Genomic DNA, 17,500 nt, shown 5'->3' with positions numbered 1-17,500 from the left:
TGAGAAGGCCTATAGGGAGGAGGTCAGAGACCTGGCCGTGTGGTGCCAGGACAACAACCTCACCCTCAACGATGAGACAGCCTATAGGGAGACCTAGATCTATATCCTAGGGACATCCAGGACCTATATCCTAGGGACATCCAGGATCTATATCCTAGGGACATCCAGGATCTATATCCTAGGGACATCCAGGACCTATATCCTAGGGACATCCAGGATCTATATCCTAGGGACATCCAGGATCTATATCCTAGGGACATCCAGGATCTATATCCTAGGGACATCCAGGACCTATATCCTAGGGACATCCAGGATCTATATCCTAGGGACATCCAGGATCTATATAATAGGAACATCCAGGACCTATATCCTAGGGACATCCAGGATCTATATCCTAGGGACATCCAGGACCTATATCCTAGGGACATCCAGGATCTATATCCTAGGGACATCCAGGATCTATATAATAGGAACATCCAGGACCTATATCCTAGGGACATCCAGGACCTATATCCTAGGGACCTAGGGACATGCAGGATCTATATCCTAGGGACATCCAGGACCTATATCCTAGGGACATCCAGGATCTATATCCTAGGGACATCCAGGATCTATATAATAGGAACATCAAGGACCTATATCCTAGGGACTTCCAGGACCTATATCCTAGGGACATGCAGGATCTATATAATAGGAACATCCAGGACCTATATCCTAGGAACATCCAGGACCTATATCCTAGGGACCTAGGGACATGCAGGATCTGTATCCTAAGGACATCCAGGACCTATATCCTAGGGAAATGCAGGATCTATATCCTAGGGATATCCAGGATCTATATAATAGGAACATCCAGGACCTATATCCTAGGGACTTCCAGGACCTATATCCTAGGGACATGCAGGATCTATATCCTAGGGACATCCAGGACCTATATACTGGGGACATGCAGGATCTATATCCTAGGGACATCCAGGACCTATATCCTAGGGACATCCAGGACCTATATACTGGGGACATGCAGGATCTATATAATAGGAACATCCAGGACCTATATACCAGGGACATCCAGGACCTATATACTAGGGACATCCAGGATCTATATCCTAGGGACATCCAGGATCTATATACTAGGGACATCCAGGATCTATATCCTAGGGACATCCAGGATCTATATACTAGGGACATCCAGGATCTATATCCTAGGGACATCCAGGACCTATATACCGGGGACATGCAGGATCTATATAATAGGAACATCCAGGACCTATATACCAGGGCCATCCAGGACCTATATACTAGGGACATGCAGGATCTATATCCTAGGGACATCCAGGACCTATATCCTAGGGACATCCAGGATATATATCCTAGGGACATGCAGGATCTATATCCTAGGGACATTCAGGATCTATATAATAGGAACATCCAGGACCTATATACTAGGGACATCCAGGATATATATCCTAGGGACATACAGGATCTATATCCTAGGGACATCCAGGACCTATATACCAGGGACATCCAGGACCTATATACTAGGGACATCCAGGATCTATATCCTAGGGACATCCAGGATCTATATTCTAGGGACATCCATGACCTATATCAAAGATGTTGGGGTTTGACTGTATTACTAGTCTAGAGGTGTAGAGAGTTGGGCCAGTAACCGAAAGGTTGCTGGTTTGAATCCCTGAGCAGACAAGGTACAAATCTGACGTTCTGCCCCCTGAACAAGGCAGTTAACCCACTGTTCCTAGGCCAGTTAACCCACTGTTCCTAGGCCAGTTAACCCACCGTTCCTAGACCAGTTAACCCACTGTTCCTAGACCAGTTAAACCACTGTTCCTAGGCCAGTTAACCCACCGTTCCTAGACCAGTTAACCCACTGTTCCTAGACCAGTTAACCCACCGTTCCTAGACCAGTTAACCCACCGTTCCTAGACCAGTTAACCCCACTGTTCCTAGGCTAGTTAACACACTGTTCCAAGGCCAGTTAACCCACTGTTCCTAGACCAGTTAACCCACTGTTCCTAGACCAGTTAACCCACCGTTCCTAGACCAGTTAACCCACTGTTCCTAGGCCAGTTAACCCACTGTTCCTAGGCCAGTTAACCCACTGTTCCTAGACCAGTTAACCCACTGTTCCTAGGCCAGTTAACCCACTGTTCCTAGACCAGTTAACCCACTGTTCCTAGACCAGTTAACCCACTGTTCCTAGGCCAGTTAACACACTGTTCCAAGGCCAGTTAACCCACTGTTCCTAGACCAGTTAACCCACTGTTCCTAGACCAGTTAACCCACTGTTCCTAGACCAGTTAACCCACTGTTCCTAGGCCAGTTAACACACTGTTCCACTGTTCCTAGGCCAGTTAACCTGCTGTTCCTAGACCAGTTAACCCACTGTTCCTAGACCAGTTAACCCACTGTTCCTAGGTCAGTTAACCCACTGTTCCACTGTTCCTAGGCCAGTTAACCTGCTGTTCCTAGACCAGTTAACCCACTGTTCCACTGTTCCTAGGCCAGTTAACCCCCTGTTCCTAGACCAGTTAACCCACTGTTCCTCTGTTCCTAGACCAGTTAACACACTGTTCCTAGGCCAGTTAACCCCCTGTTCCTAGACCAGTTAATCCACTGTTCCTCTGTTCCTAGACCAGTTAACACACTGTTCCAAGACCAGTTAACACACTGTTCCTAGACCAGTTAACACACTGTTCCTAGACCAGTTAACACACTGTTCCTAGACCAGTTAACACACTGTTCCTAGACCAGTTAACACACTGTTCCGAGGCCAGTTTACCTGCTGTTCCTAGACCAGTTAACCCACTGTTCCTAGACCAGTTAACCCACTGTTCCTAGGTCAGTTAACCCACTGTTCCTAGACCAGTTAACCCACTGTTCCACTGTTCCTAGGCCAGTTAACCCACTGTTCCTAGGTCAGTTAACCCACTGTTCCTAGACCAGTTAACCCACTGTTCCACTGTTCCTAGGCCAGTTAACCTGCTGTTCCTAGACCAGTTAACCCACTGTTCCTAGACCAGTTAACCCACTGTTCCACTGTTCCTAGGCCAGTTAACCTGCTGTTCCTAGACCAGTTAACCCACTGTTCCACTGTTCCTAGGCCAGTTAACCCCCTGTTCCTAGACGAGTTAATCCACTGTTCCTCTGTTCCTAGACCAGTTAACACACTGTTCCTAGACCAGTTAACCCACTGTTCCTAGACCAGTTAACACACTGTTCCTAGACCAGTTAACCCACTGTTCCTAGGTCAGTTAACCCACTGTTCCTAGATCAGTTAACCCACTGTTCCACTCTTCCTAGGCCAGTTAACCTGCTGTTCCTAGACCAGTTAACACACTGTTCCTAGACCAGTTAACCCACTGTTCCAATGTTCCTAGGCCAGTTAACCTGCTGTTCCTAGACCAGTTAACCCACTGTTCCTAGACCAGTTAACCCACTGTTCCTAGGTCAGTTAACCCACTGTTCCTAGACCAGTTAATCCACTGTTCCTCTGTTCCTAGACCAGTTAACACACTGTTCCTAGACCAGTTAACCCACTGTTTCTAGGTCAGTTAACCCACTGTTCCTAGACCAGTTAACCCACTGTTCCACTGTTCCTAGGCCAGTTAACCCACTGTTCCTAGGTCAGTTAACCCACTGTTCCTAGACCAGTTAACCCACTGTTCCACTGTTCCTAGGCCAGTTAACCTGCTGTTCCTAGACCAGTTAACACACTGTTCCTAGACCAGTTAACCCACTGTTCCACTGTTCCTAGGCCAGTTAACCTGCTGTTCCTAGACCAGTTAACCCACTGTTCCACTGTTCCTAGGCCAGTTAACCCCCTGTTCCTAGACCAGTTAACCCACTGTTCCTCTGTTCCTAGACCAGTTAACACACTGTTCCTAGACCAGTTAACCCACTGTTCCACTGTTCCTAGGCCAGTTTACCTGCTGTTCCTAGACCAGTTAACCCACTGTTCCTAGACCAGTTAACCCACTGTTCCTAGGTCAGTTAACCCACTGTTCCTAGATCAGTTAACCCACTGTTCCACTCTTCCTAGGCCAGTTAACCTGCTGTTCCTAGACCAGTTAACACACTGTTCCTAGACCAGTTAACCCACTGTTCCAATGTTCCTAGGCCAGTTAACCTGCTGTTCCTAGACCAGTTAACCCACTGTTCCACTGTTCCTAGGCCAGTTAACCCCCTGTTCCTAGACCAGTTAAACCCACTGTTCCTAGACCAGTTAACCCACTGTTCCTAGACCAGTTAACCCACTGTTCCTAGATCAGTTAACCCACTGTTCCACTCTTCCTAGGCCAGTTAACCTGCTGTTCCCAGACCAGTTAACACACTGTTCCTAGACCAGTTAACCCACTGTTCCAATGTTCCTAGGCCAGTTAACCTGCTGTTCCTAGACCAGTTAACCCACTGTTCCACTGTTCCTAGGCCAGTTAAACCCCTGTTCCTAGACCAGTTAACCCACTGTTCCTAGACCAGTTAACCCACTGTTCCTAGACCAGTTAACCCACTGTTCCTAGGCCAGTTAACCCACTGTTCCAATGTTCCTAGACCAGTTAACCCACTGTTCCTAGACCAGTTAACCCACTGTTCCTAGACCAGTTAACACACTGTTCCTAGACCAGTTAACCCACTGTTCCTAGGCCAGTTAACACACTGTTCCACTGTTCTTAGGCCAGTTAACCTGCTGTTCCTAGACCAGTTAACCCACTGTTCCTAGACCAGTTAACCCACTGTTCCTAGGTCAGTTAACCCACTGTTCCTAGACCAGTTAACCCACTGTTCCACTGTTCCTAGGCCAGTTAACCTGCTGTTCCTAGACCAGTTAACCCACTGTTCCACTGTTCCTAGGCCAGTTAACCCACTGTTCCTATGTTCCTAGACCAGTTAACACACTGTTCCTAGAACAGTTAACCCCCTGTTCCTATGTTCCTAGACCAGTTAACACACTGTTCCTAGAACAGTTAACCCACTATTCCACTGTTCCTAGGCCAGTTTACCTGCTGTTCCTAGACCAGTTAACCCACTGTTCCTAGACCAGTTAACCCACTGTTCCTAGGTCAGTTAACCCACTGTTCCTAGACCAGTTAACCCACTGTTCCACTGTTCTTAGGCCAGTTAACCTGCTGTTCCTAAACCAGTTAACACACTTCCTAGACCAGTTAACCCACTGTTCCAATGTTCCTAGGCCAGTTAACCTGCTGTTCCTAGACCAGTTAACCCACTGTTCCACTGTTCCTAGGCCAGTTAACCCCCTGTTCCTAGACCAGTTAACCCGCTGTTCCTAGAACAGTTAACCCACTGTTCCTAGACCAGTTAACCCACTGTTCCAAGACCAGTTAACCCACTGTTCCAATGTTCCTAGACCAGTTAACCCACTGTTCCTAGACCAGTTAACCAACTGTTCCTCTGTTCCTAGACCAGTTAACCCACTGTTCCTAGACCAGTTAACCCACTGTTCCTCTGTTCCTAGACCAGTTAACCCACTGTTCCTAGGCCAGTTAACCCACTGTTCCTAGACCAGTTAACCAACTGTTCCTCTGTTCCTAGACCAGTTAACCCACTGTTCCTAGACCAGTTAACCCACTGTTCCTAGACCAGTTAACCCACTGTTCCTAGACCAGTTAACCCACTGTTCCTAGACCAGTTAACCCACTGTTCCTAGACCAGTTAACCCACTGTTCCTAGACCAGTTAACCCACTGTTCCTATACCAGTTAACCCACTGTTCCTAGACCAGTTAACCCACTGTTCCACTGTTCCTAGACCAGTTAACCCACTGTTCCTAGGTCAGTTAACCCACTGTTCCTAGACCAGTTAACCCACTGTTCCTAGACCAGTTAACCCACTGTTCCTAGACTAGTTAACCCACTGTTCCTAGGTCAGTTAACCCACTGTTCCTAGACCAGTTAACCCACTGTTCCTAGACCAGTTAACCCACTGTTCCTAGACCAGTTAACACACTGTTCCTAGACCAGTTAACCCACTGTTCCTCTGTTCCTAGACCAGTTAACCCACTGTTCCTAGACCAGTTAACCCACTGTTCCTAGGTCAGTTAACCCACTGTTCCTAGGTCAGTTAACCCACTGTTCCTAGACCAGTTAACACACTGTTCCTAGACCAGTTAACCCACTGTTCCTCTGTTCCTAGACCAGTTAACCCACTGTTCCTAGACCAGGGAACAAGGAGAGCATTAACCCACTTTTCCACTGTTCCTATGCCGTCATTGTAAAGAAGAGTTTGTTCTTATTTTAACAGAGACTTGCCTCGTTAAATAAAGGTTCATTTCCACATTCTCCACCTCGTCTCCCCCTGGAGAGAGGGAACCACTCCATTTCCCCCTCTCTCCCTCTCCCCCACTCCCACCTCCCAACTCCCCCTCTCTCCCCTCTCTCCCCCATCTCCCCACTCTCCTCTCCTTTAAACAAGAGTGAACAAGAGGTATGAGGGTGACAGGTACAGGAACCAGGATAATGAAGGAGGGAGGAAAGGGGAGGGGGAGAGGAGGGGAGGGGTAATGCTGGGACATCACACCACAGAGCGGTGGAGAGAGGGAACAAGGAGAGGCATTAAAGAAGGCAGAGAGGGAGAGGAGTAGAGGGGTAATGCTGGGACATCACACCACAGAGCGGTGGAGAGAGGGAACAAGGAGAGGCATTAAAGAAGGCAGAGAGGGAGAGGAGGGGAGGGGTAATGCTGGGACATCACACCACGGAGCGGTGGAGAGAGGGAACAAGGAGAGGCATTAAAGAAGGCAGAGAGGGAGAGGAGTGGAGGGGTAATGCTGGGACATCACACCACAGAGCGGTGGAGAGAGCGAACAAGGAGAGGCATTAAAGAAGGCAGAGAGGGAGAGGAGTGGAAGAAGGGAGGAGGGGAAGGAGAGAACCAAGTGTTCCCTCGACCTCTTCAACCCTCACCTGCCTGGCACTAGAAAGCTCTTCAAATGTGAAACTGGCCCATCGACACACACACACACACACACACACACACACACACACACACACACACACACACACACACACACACACACACACACACACACACACACACACACACACACACACTTCAGGTTGTATTCAGTTAATTTACCGAGCCACCCCTCTGATCATTCTCATGTTGTGTTCTCCAACTAACCAATCTGATCATTCCCATGTTGTGTTCTCCAACTAACCACTCTGATCATTCTCATGTTGTGTTCTCCAACTAACCAATCTGATCATTCTCATACTGTGTTCTCCAACTAACCACTGATCATTCTCATGTTGTGTTCTCCAACTAACCACTCTGATCATTCTCATGTTGTGTTCTCAAACTAACCACTCTGATCATTCTCATGTTGTGTTCTCCAACTAACCAATCTGATCATTCCCATGTTGTGTTCTCCAACTAACCACTGATCATTCTCATGTTGTGTTCTCAAACTAACCACTCTGATCATTCTCATGTTGTGTTCTCCAACTAACCAATCTGATCATTCTCATGTTGTGTTCTCCAACTAACCACTCTGATCATTCTCATGCCTTCGTATGACAGTACAATGTTGAGTGTGTTTTTATCAGCTCAGTAAAGTGTCTCAACCTAATGACCCGCTTATCTTCTGTGGGCGTCGTCATTCTGCTCTCTCTCTGCGTCTCAGGTTAGTCTCGCAACAATCTAACAAAACGAACCTCTCCGACCAATCACAATGGAGAATAACAGCTGTAACCATGGAGATCCTCATCCTGCTGAGTCATGACCTCCATTACATGACTTTATGATGCTGTACTTCCACAAAATGGCTGCTGGCGCGGCGTCACGTCGCAGGCCTGTTGTTATCAGGCCACACTAGAGAGGACTAACGTGCAACACTTTATAAACACCAAGTGCCATGGTACAGTTGTAGGGTGGAATTCACTTCATGGGCTAGCAACAGGAGTTAGCTTCATGGGCTAGCATTAGGAGTTAGCTTAATGGGCCAGCATTAGGAGTTAGCTTAATGGGCCAGCACTAGGAGTTAGCTTCATGGGCTAGCACTAGGAGTTAGCTTCATGGGCTAGCATTAGGAGTTAGCTTAATGGGCTAGCACTAGGAGTTAGCTTCATGGGCTAGCATTAGGAGTTAGCTTCATGGGCTAGCACTAGGAGTTAGCTTCATGGGCTAGCACTAGGAGTTAGCTTGATGGGCTAGCAATATGAGTTAGCTTTATGGGCTAGCACTAGGAGTTAGCTTCATGGGCTAGTACTAGGAGTTAGCTTCATGGGCTAGCACTAGGAGTTAGCTTCATGGGCTAGCATTAGGAGTTAGCTTAATGGGCTAGCATTAGGAGTTAGCTTCATGGGCTAGCACTAGGAGTTAGCTTCATGGGCTAGCACTAGGAGTTAGCTTCATGGGCTAGCACTAGGAGTTAGCTTGATGGGCTAGCAATAGGAGTTAGCTTTATGGGCTAGCACTAGGAGTTAGCTTCATGGGCTAGTACTAGGAGTTAGCTTGGTACGCTGGCACTAGGAGAGCTTTATGGGCTAGGATTAGGAGTTAGCTTTATGGAATAGCACTAGGAGTTAGCTTGATGGGCTAGCACTAGGAGTTAACATTATGGGCTTGGATTATGAGTTAACCTCATGGGCTAGCACTATGAGTTAGTTTTATGGGCTAGCACTAGGAGTTAGCTTAATGGGCTAGCACTAGGAGTTAGCTTAATGGGCTAGGATTATGAGTTAACTTCATGGGCTAGCACTAGGAGTTATTTTAGGATTATAAATTAGCTTCATGGGCTAGGATAAGGATGTAGCTTCACGTGCTAGCACTAGGAGTTATATTTATGGGTTAGGATTATGAGTTAGCACTACGGGTTAACATTATACGCATTATAGCATTATATGCTAGCATTACTTGTGTAATGAGCTAGCGTTCTGAGATAGCACCATGAACTAACTCTAGGTTATGAGCTAGCGTTAGCCGGCTTAGCTTCCTCAGACGAAACACATTCCTTCAGCTAATCAGCAAGCGTCGTCCTCAAGGCCAGAGCAGACATTGTTTCCTACTATCACCCGTAATACTGATGCCGTCACACCGCTGATAAAAACTTCACTGTGTGTGTGTGTGTGTGTGTGTGTGTGTGTGTGTGTGTGTGTGTGTGTGTGAGGGTCATCCATGCTGTGTTGTGCCTCTGTTTGACATCGCATTTTAAACCACGTGTTGGGACCACTGATAAAGGTTTTACACACACACACACACACACACACACACACACACACACACACACACACACACACACACACACACACACAAACACACATACACACACACACACACACACCAACTATCTCTGTCACCCTCAGACAGCGTATTGCTCAAACACCAAATTCATGTTAAAATAATGAGATTGAAAGTGGCGTTAAAGACAAAGCATGTTGTTATCAGTAGTTCTGTGGAAACAACCGATCTACGCCCCGGTTCAACACTACAGGCCCCGGTTCAACACTACAGGCCCCGGTTCAACACTACAGGCCCCGGCTCAACACTACAGCCCCGGTTCGACACTACAGGCCCCGCTTCAACACTACCAGCCCCGGTTCAACACTACAGGCCCCGGCTCAACACTACAGCCCCGGTTCGACACTACAGGCCCCGCTTCAACACTACCAGCCCCGGTTCAACACTACAGGCCCCGGTTCGACACTACAGGCCCCGGCTCGACACTACGGGCCCCGCTTCAACACTACCAGCCCCGGTCCAACACTACAGGCCCCGGTTCAACACTACAGGCCCCGGTTCAACACTACGGGCCCTGGTTCAACACTACATTCCCCGGGTCAACACTACAGGCCCCGGTTCAACACTACAGGCCCCGGTTCAACACTACAGGCCCCGGTTCAACACTACAGGTCCGTCAGACACGGGTCCCAAATAGTACACTACGGGCCCCGGTTCAACACTACAGGACAAGGCCATGGTCTAATGTAGTACACTATGGACACTGGTCTATACACTATGGGCCCTGGTCTAATGTAGTACACTATGGACTCTGGTCCAGTGTAGTACACTATGGCCTCTGGTCTAGTGTAGTACACTATGGGCTCTGGTCTAATGTAGTACACTATGGCCTCTGGGATATACACTATGGGCTCTGGTCTAGTGTAGTACACTATGGGCTCTGGTCTAATGTAGTACACTATGGGCTCTGGTCTATATACGATGGCCTCTGGTCTAATGTAGCACACTATGGCCTCTGGTCTAGTGTAGTACACTATGGGCTCTGGTCTAATGTAGCACACTATGGCCTCTGGTCTAGTGTAGTACACTATGGGCTCTGGTCTAATGTAGTACACTATGGGCCCTGGTCTATACACTATGGGCCCTGGTCTAATGTAGTACACTATGGCCTCTGGTCTATAGACTATGGGCCCTGGTCTAATGTAGTACACTATGGCCTCTGGTCTATAGACTATGGGCCCTGGTCTATACACTATGGGCTCAGGTCTAATGTAGTACACTATGGGCTCTGGTCTAATGTAGTACACTATGGCCTCTGGTCTATACACTATGGGCTCTGGTCTAATGTAGTACAGTATGGCCTCTGGTCTATACACTATGGGCTCTGGTCTAATGTAGTTCACTATGGGCTCTGGTCTTATGTAGCACACTATGGGCCCTGGTCTAATGTAATACACTATGGGCTCTGGTCTATACACTATGGGCTCTGGTCTAATGTAGTTCACTATGGGCCCTGGTCTAATGTAATACACTATGGCCTCTGGGATATACACTATGGGCTCTGGTCTAATGTAGTTCACTATGGGCTCTGGTCTAATGTAGTTCACTATGGCCTCTGGTCTATACACTATGGGCTCTGGTCTAATGTAGTACACTATGGGCTCTGGTCTATACACTATGGGCTCTGGTCTAATGTAGTTCACTATGGCCTCTGGTCTATACACTATGAGCTCTGGTCTAATGTAGTTCACTATGGGCTCTGGTCTAAAGTAGTACACTATGGGTTCTGGTCTAATGTAGTACACTATGGCCTCTGGTGTATAGACTATGGGCTCTGGTCTAATTTAGTACACTATGGGCCCTGGTCTAATGTAGTACACTATGGCCTCTGGTCTATACACTATGGGTCTGGTCGATACACTATGGCCTCTGGTCTAGTGTAGTACTCTATGGGCTCTGGTCTAATGTAGTACACTATGGGCTCTGGTCTAATGTAGTACACTATGGGCTCTGGTCAATACACTATGGCCTCTGGTCTATACACTATTGGCCCTGGTCTAGTGTAGTACACTATGTGCTCTGGTCTAGTGTAGTACACTATGGGCTCCAGTCTAATGTAGTACACTATGGGCTCTGGTCTAATGTAGCACACTATGGGCTCTGGTCTAATGTAGTACACTATGGGCTCTGGTCTATACACTATGGGCTCTGGTCTAATGTAGTACACTATGGGCTCTGGTCTATACACTATGGGCTCTGGTCTAATGTAGTACACTATGGGCTCTGGTCTAATGTAGTACACTATGGGCTCTGGTCTAATGTAGTACACTATGGGCTCTGGTCTAATGTAGTACACTATGGGCCATCACTACATCACACTATCACAACCATCACTACTGAACCATCACTACTGAACCATCACTTCTGAACCATCACTTCTGACCCATCACTACTGAATCATCACTACTGACCCATCACTACTGAATCATCACTACTGACCCATCACTACTGAATCATCACTAGTGAACCATCACTACTGAATCATCACTACTGAATCATCACTAGTGAACCATCACTACTGAACCTTCACTACCGACCCATCACTACTGAATCATCACTACTGACCCATCACTACTGTTTCATCACTAGTGAACCATCACTACTGAACCATCACTACTGAACCTTCATTACCGACCCATCACAACTGAACCATCCCTACCGAACAATCACTACTGAACCTTCACTACTGACCCATCACTACTGAACCTTCACTACCGACCCATCCCTTCTGAACCATCACTACTGAACCTTCACTACCGACCCATCACTACTGAACCTTCACTACTGACCCATCACTACTGATACATCACTACTGAACCTTCACTACTGAACCTTCAATTCTGAATTATCACTAGTGACCAATCACTACTGAATCATCACAACTGAACCATCCCTTCTGAATCATCACTACTGAACCTTCACTACTGAATCATCACTAGTGAACCATCACTACTGAATCATCACAACTGACCCATCCCTTCTGAACCTTCACTACTGACCCATCCCTTCTGAATCATCACTAGTGAACCATCACTTCCGACCCATCACTACTGAATCATCACTACTGACCCATCACTACTGAACCTTCACTGCTGACCCATCACTACTGAATCATCACTAGTGAACCATCACTACCGACCCATCACTACTGAGTCATCACTACTGACCCATCACTACTGAACCTTCACTACTGACCCATCACTACTGAATCATCACAACTGAACCATCCCTTCTGAACCATCACTACTGAACATTCACTACCGACCCATCACTACTGAATCATCACAACTGAACCATCCCTTCTGAACCATCACTACTGAACCTTCACTACTGACCCATCACTACTGAACCTTCACTACCGACCCATCACTACTGAACCTTCACTACTAAACCCTCACTACTGACCCATCACTACTGAACCTTCACTACTGACCCATCACGACTGAATCATCACTAGTGAACCATCACTACTGAATCATCACTACTGAACCATCACTACTGACCCATCACTAGTGAACCATCACAACTGAACCATCAATACAACTCTCTGTATTCAAAATCATCAGCTTCCTGCTACAGTGGAACTGGTACAAAGCTTCTTATTGTATCAGGGAAGATATAACATCTAATCAAATCAAATCAAATCAAATCAAATTTATTTATATAGCCCTTCGTACATCAGCTGATATCTCAAAGTGCTGTACAGAAACCCAGCCTAAAACCCCAAACAGCAAGCAATGCAGGTGTAGATGCACGGTGGTTAGGAAAAACTCCCTCTACAATCTCACACCTCTATTTCACAGTGGAACCAAAAGAACAGGTCAGATTATATATTACACAATACATATAGAGAATGGACCGGAAATATCCACCACAATAACACTAACCAGACCATAATAACACTAACCAGACCATAATAACACTAACCAGACCATAATAACACTAACCAGCGGTCTGGATATTACCATAACAACACTAACCAGACCATAATAACACTAACCAGTGGTATGGATATTACCATAACAACACTAACCAGACCATAATAACACTAACCAGACCATAATAACACTAACCAGACCATAATAACACTAACCAGTGGTATGGATATTACCATAACAACACTAACCAGTGGTATGGATATTACCATAATAACACTAACCAGACCATAATAACACTAACCAGACCATAATAACACTAACCAGACCATAATAACACTAACCAGTGGTCTGGATATTACCATAACAACACTAACCAGACCATAATAACACTAACCAGACCATAATAACACTAACCAGACCATAATAACACTAACCAGACCATAATAACACTAACCAGAACATAATAACACTAACCAGACCATAATAACACTAACCAGACCATAATAACACTAACCAGACCATAATAACACTAACCAGACCATAATAACACTAACCAGACCATAATAACACTAACCAGACCATAATAACACTAACCAGACCATAATAACACTCACCAGTGGTCTGGATATTACCATAATAACACTAACCAGACCATAATAACACTAACCAGTGGTATGGATATTACCATAACAACACTAACCAGACCATAATAACACTAACCAGACCATAATAACACTAACCAGACCATAATAACACTAACCAGTGGTATGGATATTACCATAACAACACTAACCAGACCATAATAACACTCACCAGTGGTCTGGATATTACCATAATAACACTAACCAGACCATAATAACACTAACCAGACCATAATAACACTAACCAGACCATAATAACACTAACCAGACCATAATAACACTAACCAGACCATAATAACACTAACCAGTGGTCTGGATATTACCATAACAACACTAACCAGACCATAATAACACTAACCAGACCATAATAACACTAACCAGACCATAATAACACTAACCAGACCATAATAACACTAACCAGAACATAATAATACTAACCAGACCATAATAACACTAACCAGACCATAATAACACTAACCAGACCATAATAACACTAACCAGACCATAATAACACTAACCAGACCATAATAACACTAACCAGACCATAATAACACTAACCAGACCATAATAACACTAACCAGACCATAATAACACTAACCATTACCATAATAACACTAACCAGACCATAATAACACTAACCAGATATTACCATAACAACACTAACCAGACCATAATAACACTAACCAGACCATAATAACACTAACCAGACCATAATAACACTAACCAGATCATAAAAACACTAATCAGACCATAATAACACTAACCAGACCATAATAACACTAACCAGACCATAATAACACTTATTCAACGATTCAACCAGAACACACACACTCAACCAGAACACACACACACACGCAACCAGAACACACACACACGCAACCAGAACACACACACACGCAACCAGAACACACACACACGCAACCAGAACACACACACACACAACCAGAACACACACACACAACCAGAACACACACACACACACAACCAGAACACACACACACTCAACCAGAACACACACACTCAACCAGAACACACACACTCAACCAGAACACACACAAACACACCAGAACACACACACACAACCAGAACACACACACACACAACCAAAACACACACACACACAACCAGAACACACACACACTCAACCAGAACACACACACACAACCAGAACACACACACACAACCAGAACACACACACTCAACCAGAACACACACAAACACACCAGAACACACACACAACCAGAACACACACACACAACCAGAACACACACACTCAACCAGAACACACACACACTCAACCAGAACACACACACACACCAGAACACACACACTCAACCAGAACACACACACACACAACCAGAACACACACACACACAACCAGAACACACACACACAACCAGAGCACACACACTCAACCAGAACACACACACACAACCAGAACACACACACTCAACCAGAACACACACAAACACACCAGAACACACACACACACACACTCAACCAGAACACACACACACACAACCAGAACACACACACTCAACCAGAGCACACACAAACACACCAGAACACACACACACAACCAGAACACACACACACACACCAGAACACACACACCCAACCAGAACACACACATACACACTTCATAGTAACACAACCCATTAGAGAGTAAAACACAGTCATTGAAGTTTTACCTGTCTGGAGCAGTGAGGCAAGCTGTCCAAACCAAGGAGCCTCTTGCTGTCTGTCCCCTCTCTGTCCAAACCAAGGAGCCTCTTGCTGTCTGTCCCCTCTCTGTCCAAACCAAGGAGCCTCAGGCTGTCTGTCCCCTCTCTGTCCAAACCAAGGAGCCTCAGGCTGTCTGTCCCCTCTCTGTCCAAACCAAGGAGCCTCTTGCTGTCTGTCCCCTCTCTGTCCAAACCAAGGAGCCTCAGGCTGTCTGTCCCCTCTCTGTCCAAACCAAGGAGCCTCAGGCTGTCTGTCCCCTCTCTGTCCAAACCAAGGAGCCTCAGGCTGTCTGTCCCCTCTCTGTCCAAACCAAGGAGCCTCAGGCTGTCTGTCCGCTCTCTGTCCAAACCAAGGAGCCTCAGGCTGTCTGTCCCCTCTCTGTCCAAACCAAGGAGCCTCAGGCTGTCTGTCCCCTCTCTGTCCAAACCAAGGAGCCTCTTGCTGTCTGTCCGCTCTCTGACAATCTGTGATGCTGTCACACTCTACCTGCCTGCAGAGTGTGTGTGCTCAGGTTCCAAAGGTGGCCTAGTGTTTACCTAATGCCAAGGAGGGAGGGGCGGGGCCACAGGGTACAGGTAACCCCCTCCCTCCCTCCCTCCCTCCCTCCCTCCCTCCCTCCCTCCTCCTCTCTCTCACGTCCTCCTTCTCACCCCTCCCTCCCTCCTCCTCCTCTCTCTCACGTCCTCCTTCTCACCCCTCCCTCCCTCCTCCTCCTCTCTCTCACGTCCTCCTTCTCACCCCTCCCTCCCTCCCTCCTCCTCTCTCTCACATCCTCCTTCTCACCCCTCCCTCCCTCCTCCTCCTCTCTCTCACGTCCTCCTTCTCACCCCTCCCTCCCTCCCTCCTCCTCCTCTCTCTCACATCCTCCTTCTCACCCCTCCCTCCCTCCCTCGATCCTCCCTCACCTCCTACTTCTCACCCCTCCCTCCCTCCCTCCTCCTCCTCTCTCTCACGTCCTCCTCCACCCCTCCCTCCCTCCTCCTCCTCTCTCACGTCCTCCTTCTCACCCCCTCCCTCCCTCCCTCGATCCTCCTCTCTCTAACCTCCTCCTTCTCACCCCCTCCCTCCCTCCTCCTCCTCCTCTCACGTCCTTCTTCTCACCCATCCCTCCCTCGATCCTCCTCTCTCTCACGTCCTCCTTCTCACACCTCCCTCCCTCCCCCTCCTCCTCTCTCTCACCTCCTCCTTCTCACCCCTCCCTCCCTCCTCCTCCTCTCTCTCACGTCCTCCTTCTCACCCCTCCCTCCCTCCGTCCCTCCCTCCTCCTCTCTCTCACCTCCTCCCTCTCACCCCCCCCTCCCCTCCTCCTCCTCTCCCTCCCCTCCACCCCTCCCTCCCTCCTCTCCTCTCTCTCACCTCCTCCTTCTCACCCCTCCCTCCCTCCCTCCCTCCTCCTCTCTCTCACATCCTCCTTCTCACCCCTCTCCCTCCCTCCCTCGATCCTCCTCACGTCCTCCTTCTCACCCCCCTCCCTCCCTCCCTCCTCCTCTCACGTCCTGCTTCTCCCGCTCCCTCCCTCCTCCCTCTCTCTCACCGTCCTGCTTCTCACCCCTCCCTCCCTCCTCCTCCTCTCTCTCCGTCCTCCTTCTCACCACCCCTCCCTCCCTCGATCCTCCTCTCTCTCACGTCCTCCTTCTCACACCTCCCCACCCTCCCCCCTCCTCTCTCTCTCACCTCCTCCTTCACCCCCTCCTCCTCTCCTCTCTCTCACGTCCTCCTTCTCACCCCTCCCTCCCCTCCGTCCCTCCCTCCCTCCTTCTCACCCCTCCCTCACCCCTCTTCCTCCTCCTCCTCTCTCACCTCTCCTTCTCACCCCTCCCTCCTCCTCTCACCCCTCCTTCTCCCCCTCCCTCCCTCCCTCCTCCTCCTCTCTCTCACCTCCTCCTTCTCACCCCTCCCTTTCCCTCCCTCCCTCCTCTCTCTCACCTCCTCCTTCTCACCCCCCTCCCTCCCCCTCCTCCTCTCTCACCTCCTCCTTCCTCAC

General features: G+C 47.9%; 1 pseudogene; it reads right to left on the bottom strand.

Moving 5' to 3' along the window:
* Positions 1-16,105, bottom strand: part of LOC135533610 (RNA-binding protein 47-like) — a 51,405-nt pseudogene extending 35,300 nt beyond the window's left edge.
* Positions 16,106-17,500: the final 1,395 nt, after the last annotated feature.

The sequence above is a fragment of the Oncorhynchus masou genome, unplaced genomic scaffold, assembly GCF_036934945.1.
Source record: "Oncorhynchus masou masou isolate Uvic2021 unplaced genomic scaffold, UVic_Omas_1.1 unplaced_scaffold_2508, whole genome shotgun sequence".
Classification (NCBI taxonomy): domain Eukaryota; kingdom Metazoa; phylum Chordata; class Actinopteri; order Salmoniformes; family Salmonidae; genus Oncorhynchus; species Oncorhynchus masou.
This window is presented reverse-complemented; position numbering and strand designations above follow the sequence as displayed.